Source organism: Brachyhypopomus gauderio, chromosome 4, assembly GCF_052324685.1.
Source record: "Brachyhypopomus gauderio isolate BG-103 chromosome 4, BGAUD_0.2, whole genome shotgun sequence".
NCBI classification, from domain to species: Eukaryota; Metazoa; Chordata; class Actinopteri; order Gymnotiformes; family Hypopomidae; genus Brachyhypopomus; species Brachyhypopomus gauderio.
In genome coordinates, this window is record NC_135214.1 from 16,389,712 (window position 1) to 16,396,128 (window position 6,417).

Below are 6,417 nucleotides of genomic sequence, written 5' to 3' on the forward strand. Positions count from 1 at the left end.
ATTCTTCTCTCCTCACTCCACCAGGTACAACCACAGTCCAGTAAAACACTCTGCTGTTGGTCCTCAGACTTTCGGGAAAAATGAGCCTGAGACTCCAATACACGCTTTGGTTTCGTGGTCGACCGAAATGGATTTTTCAGTGGCCAGTGTCAATATTTATAGAGCGGGGAGGCCGGTGACCAATATATAATCCTCTTGATGTGGTTTTTGCATCTGACGAAACATGACAATTTGCTGAACTTTAATGAACATTTATTTAAGATTGCTATCGTCTGAATTGTCTCTGCTTGCTTAATATGTAGATCTACACTCTGTAATGCCATATTTTAAATGAAGAAGTGTATCAGCTAAAAATCTACAGGTACTGTAATTAAAAACAAAACAGCAAATATGTAAGAAATACAACATTGGCCGAGGCCAATCGTCTAATTCACCAGCTGTCTGATGAGCGGTGGACCACCAGATTGGTTGAGGACACTTTAGGAGAAAGTAGAACACCATGCTCTCCTTTACTTTAGTAGGATAACCATGAAGAGGTCAGATGCTCACAGGGCCTCACCAGGTCCTGTAACAACACTTCCATAGTGTAGAGATCTTAAGAGCAACAAAAAACTTGAAGCTGTCTGCTAGAGCCCTTCCGAGCGTCACCAGAGCCACTGTAGATAGGGTTCATGTCACCCGCATCATGGTCTGGTAGAGTTACTGACCTGAACTGAACTGCGAAGTCCTCTAGCGGGTGGTGTAATCACCCAAGCACTGGGCCACGGCTCCCACACTTCTGACATCTTAAGACACATTGTGAGAGGTTGCTGCAGTATCACCGCAGCCAGCTGACTCCTGGTTTTCACATCGCTGCCATCTGGCAAAAGGTTCTGGAGCTCATCCTGGAGTCAGCTGTGTGAAGGACAGTTCTACCCTAAAGCCATCGGGCCTCTCAACCTGTCTTTCTCCTGAATGAATGATTAATACACACACACACACACACACACACACACACACACACACACACACACACACACACACACACACAGAGTCACTTTGAAGATGTTTTCTTCATTGATTTGACTTGGACTTCAATGTGCCATTTGCACTGTCTATTTGACTTTAAAGTTTAATGCCTATTTGCCCTGATTAATGTTTAATGCCTCTGTCCTGCCCTCCGTATTGTAGATCTATAACTTGTTGCCCCCTCCATTGTCAGCTCCTCTCCCGAATGTAACACAAACACAGATGATCTCTACTTTATAAACACACACATCAGACACGACAGTGAAGTGCTGAATTCAAACACACAGAGCAGATACCAAAGGCATCTTCAAAAACACATCACACTTGTCCACTGGTTGCCTTACCCAAACCTGTCCAAATATTTACATTTATGGCATTTAGCAGATGCCCTTATCCAGAGCGACTTACAAAGTGCTTTGCATCTGATCACAGAATTGATCCTAGGTAAATATATCATATAATTTTCTGTTCTACTCATCAAGCTTCTAGCAGAGCACTGCCTTAACACACAGTCCACCTGGTTTGATTCTCCCTGTAACAGCTTATAATGCTAATATTCCTCAGCTGCATAGACCAGGAAGCCATAGAGATTCTCTGTGCCTACCCAAGTTTACATTTACTCTGATCTTAAAAGATATTCAGCTCACCAGGCAGTAGCCGGTCTACCCATGTCTCTAAAGCACCATTGTCCAAGCAAGACTGTGTGCATCACCAGGTTCCCCACTAGACCTCACTGCAGCACTACAGACCCCTGCTATGAACACTCAGCAATTACAGACCCATGTGTTCAATGACTAATGAACCACGATCAATAACGGGGTCCTGACATGTGCATTTAATAACCTCAGTCAGCAGGTTTATGTGCACCTCTTTCATCCACACTCTCTTGGGCCTCCGGGGGCAACAGAGGAATCAAGACTGGGGCCTTGGATATGCCAGAGAACTTTTCTGGAACCTGTCAGAGAGCTGATGTCCATGTTAATGAACTTGAATGAACACTGGCATTGCTAGTCCAATCACAGGATGTACTAGGACACCTTTAGAGCACAATCACTGCTCCCTCCAACTCCTGTGGCTAGACTATATTAATATCAATATTACAGCTAATAAGCATTTTAAGATCAGAACTTTCTACTTCAAAAATAAAAATAAAATAGGTTTTATATTGTAGGGTGGAAGGCCTATTTTACTACAACACATCACCATGTATTAGAAGACACAATTGTCCTGTACTTCAGAGAATTCCTCATGCTGTAATCTGAAAGCGTGTCAGCAATACTCACCATGCGCGTCAGTACACAAGTTTCTTACAGAATACGAGTGTTCTGCTGTCACTGGCGTGACAAATGGAGGGCACTCGAGAATCTATTTTGACTGATGTTGAGATTTGTAGGTCATGATAGCTCTCATCTTCAAGGATGTCTGACTTCCCTGAATACCAAGGAGTGTGTGGGGGAGGGGACATGATGGGGGGGGTATAGAGGCTCCTAATTGGATATACATGCGATGTTGTGCAGCACTGCGAGTACTTCAGGGACATGGAATTTACAGATTTCAGTAAAGAGGACAGTGCTTTAAGGCTGACTAGTAAAGTGCAGAGCATTAGTCTGCTTTGATCCCCACTGAAGTGCTCTTTCATAGCCATGAGATTGATGTCTGGTCTTTGAAATGGTGCTGCTACAGAGGGACATTGCAGGGTCTGATAAGCACGCCTCTCTCAAATTAAAAAAAGGGCCGGCCAATGATATCCATGCAAGTAAACAAATCAAGACCTGCCCCCTCTTCTGTCCAGGTGTGAATGAGAATCGGCAGGAGGTGCAGTGCTCAAATAGCTTTTTGATGTATAGTGGGAGCTTAGAGGAGCACGAAGGGGAGGGAGTGAAAGACACATGACAGAGAGACAGGGAAAGGGAGACAGAGAGACAGGGAGAGTGAGACAGAGAGACAGGGAAATGGAGAATGAAGTGTCCCCTGCAAATGAAACATTTTCAGGGTTAGTGAAGAGTTGGAGAGAGGATTTGCCAAGGAGGCCAGATAGAATGTATGGCCTTATGGAAGAGAAACTTAGCTTCACTGTCTGGGGCCTGAATACTGATAAAACCTGTTCCGTAGGCTTGTGTTGGCCTTATGAAGAAACCCACACTTGGCCTTAACTCACCACCCGAAGGCTCTTTCCCCCAGAGATCAGAAAGTCCGTCCTCAAACCATTGAATAGATACACCAAGCAAAAGATGAAAGGCTAAACTGTGACAAACAGAAGAAGCCCAAAGGGGTCTGGATCACACCACCACACCCCACCATCACCACCGACATGGCCGCCTAGCTTCACTTCCCAAAATCAAAACCATTTCTATGCAAAACCCATCTGCGACTGCAAAAGGTACCGTGGGTTAGACCAGCCATCCTCTGGTCACACCCTTCCACCTGGGCTCGGAGAGATGGTATCGCCATTATAGACAGCGCGTGGGATAGAATCCCCTACCTCAGAGCTTTTCTTCCCCAGTGACCTCCATTAAATCAAGAGTGCAACAGTGTGGCGTTTTATGGCTGTAAGTCATTCTCCAGCTGTTGAGGGATTCTGTGCGTGCGTGCGAGGACGGGAGGCGAGCAGAGGTGAGTGGGCCGTGGAGGCTCTCTGCTCAGGGACACTGGAGAGAGAGAGGTCACCACTTAGCTCCATTTCCACCGCAGCAGGCTTAGCCGTACTGCAGTATGTGAAGCCAAACCTAATCTCAAACACGTCTCTATAGCGTTACCGCAGCAGCAAAAACCTCAGCAAAATCCAGACGTGTGCAAAGCATGTGTGCGCGTGCACACACAGCACATGCACACACACATCTGAGTATGTACACAGCAGCACAATACACAATAATATCATGATAACCATGCATGCCCACACAAATGTATACAGGTCTGAACTCAGCAGCAAAACAGCAATATCTTCTTAGAAAATAATATAGCTCCTTCTCCACACTCACAGTCCCACACACAGACACACCCATCACAGCAGCACTGCAAATGCAATTGTAAACACACACACATACACACCCCAGCACAAACCTAATCTTGGCCTCAGTGGCCAGGTTGTCAACCGCTAGAAATCAATGTGTGTGCGTGTGCAGATCTCTCAAGTGGTGTGAATATGGGATGAGTGTCGAGGCTCACATGAACACAGAAGGGAAGAGAAGCACGTCACTGCCTTGCTGCAGGAAAACCGCCCAGGCCTACAGGACTACAGCCTTTGACCGCAAAGTAGCTCGGGCCGGCTGTCATTAGGGCCGCGGGTCCGGCTCAGGAGCAGCCGTGCTGTTGAGGGGCCGTGAGACAGCTAATATGCAGTCTTGGACCAAAGTGGCTCCAGAACCCGCACTCCGATTGGCATTCAGCAGCCAGTGGCCCAAGGATGCTGCTCTGGGACCCGCGGGGTCCTAAAACAGGCGGAGACAGGCTGGACCCATCTCACTGACCAATCAGTGCAGCCCACCAATGCATTTCAACTACAGTGCAAGACTCCTTACTGAGAACGGAGCACAGCCAAGCATGTGGGTGGACGTCTCTGGGAACATCCCACGGAAGATTAGGCCTGGTCCAGTATTAATAAGAGCAGTGGGGAATTACTAGTGACAGTGTAATTCAGGCAAGGTAATTAGTCTATGTAAAATTGGACTTTTACAGCTCAGGGAAAAATTGAGACCACAGCATAATGTAATCACCACATGCATGGCAGCCATTCCATTCCAGCGTCTGTGGGATTCCAGCACGCCTCGTTCTACTTAACGAGGTAATGATTAGGCGATCACCTGAATCAAATCTTAGTTAACAAGCAATGTGAAAAAGCATGCCAAGACGCATGAAAGGTGTGATTGAAAATCGGGGGTTATTCCACCAAATATTGATTTCAGAATTATTCCTAATGCTGCTCTTACACCAAATGACTTTTCAAGTGATTTCACTGTCACAGACAAATTTCCAATGTTGGAATAAAATCATGTGAGTTGTTCATGGCACGCTACCGTCATCTCGATCGTTTGGCCTACGGTGGTCAGGGTCTCCAGCATGTCTTTTTCACAGCTCTAGGTTCCTATTAAATCAGCCATGTTTAATATTATGGGTTTTTGGTTTTGGCACATGCAGACAGTGAAGTGAGCGCTGTCATCAGCCAACAGGTGAGCACTGTCCTGCACAGACATGCAGCAACAGGGGAGCTGGGCCATCTCTGGCATGGAGGTGGTTTGTAGGAGACTAGGAGATCTGGAGGAGACCTTGAGATCATGGTACTGCTGGACATCAAAGCTGATGGCTGTCTCCAAGCTGTTTCTACTCCATTCTTCATCTCTTCTTGTAAATCTCCAACAGGAGATGAATGGGAAATAATCCCAGAATGATTCTAGTCTTGTAAACGGTAACCCTGAAAAATCTTTTCTTTGCAAAATCATAGTGTCATTGAAACATTGACTAATAACACAGTCTTTAGATGTGAAAGTAATTTAAGCCTTTTCAAATTCTTTTTAGATTCCTCAAGTGTATGGTTAGCATGAATTAAGACAGAATGGTGTTGCTTATCAGTGAACATGAACTTGTTTGCATTATTCAAGGTCTCAAAATGCAACATATTTTTTTTTTACATTTAGAGCAGCTGTCATTTTCTGCAAATAAATTCTGTAGATATTTTGAAATATAAATAAACCCACTGAAAGTCCAACTGCAGTTTTGCAGTAGTCTATTTTTTCCCCTCTAATGTTGTATATATTTAGATATACATAATCTCTTGTGCTGAATTAATACTTCACACACATTTGGATGCTGTTGGATTGCATGTGTTGCACTTTTTTTTACGAGTGCTATAACACAGCTACATTTTTTATGAGGACTCCAACAGTTAAACAGAACAGTTAGAGAAACCCGACACCTCTAGGAGCAAAAGCCCAGACCTGCCCAACTGGAGGCACATTCTCAGTCTCACACTGAACACATTTCTCTACATTAGACACAGACATCTAACATGGTCACTACCATTTGAAGGCACTATTTTTCAAAATGCCACACCTGTGAACGAACTGATCAAACATAGATGTCAGGTGGACAGACACTTGGGTGCTTAAATGTAAACCCACCAATCAGGCGTATGCACAATAGAAAGACAACGGGTAAGTTCACCTGCATTTACGTCAGTGCTTTTTGGTATCAATTCCTTGCACTCCATGTTTGAAACAACGCCTTGTACGGTGTTCTGTGACATTTTACGTGTAGCATGATTGGCCTACATGGGTCCCATTATCTAAAAGCAACAAGAGCTCTATCATAAACATACTTTAGTCAATCATCAGATATCCCTCAAATTCAAACATCCTAAATTCAAACATACCTTCAAGTCTCTCAATAAACCCTGGAGTGAACCCACAAACAGCA

At 44.8% G+C, this 6,417-nt stretch overlaps 1 long non-coding RNA gene across 1 annotated transcript; it reads right to left on the reverse strand.

Moving 5' to 3' along the window:
• Nucleotides 1-282: 282 nt before the first annotated feature.
• On the reverse strand, nucleotides 283-4,736 carry LOC143511615 (uncharacterized). The gene is made up of 3 exons (XR_013130194.1): nucleotides 4,174-4,736; nucleotides 708-950; nucleotides 283-565 (listed from the first exon to the last, which is right to left on the reverse strand). It is a non-coding gene; the product is annotated as an uncharacterized LOC143511615 (long non-coding RNA).
• Nucleotides 4,737-6,417: the final 1,681 nt, after the last annotated feature.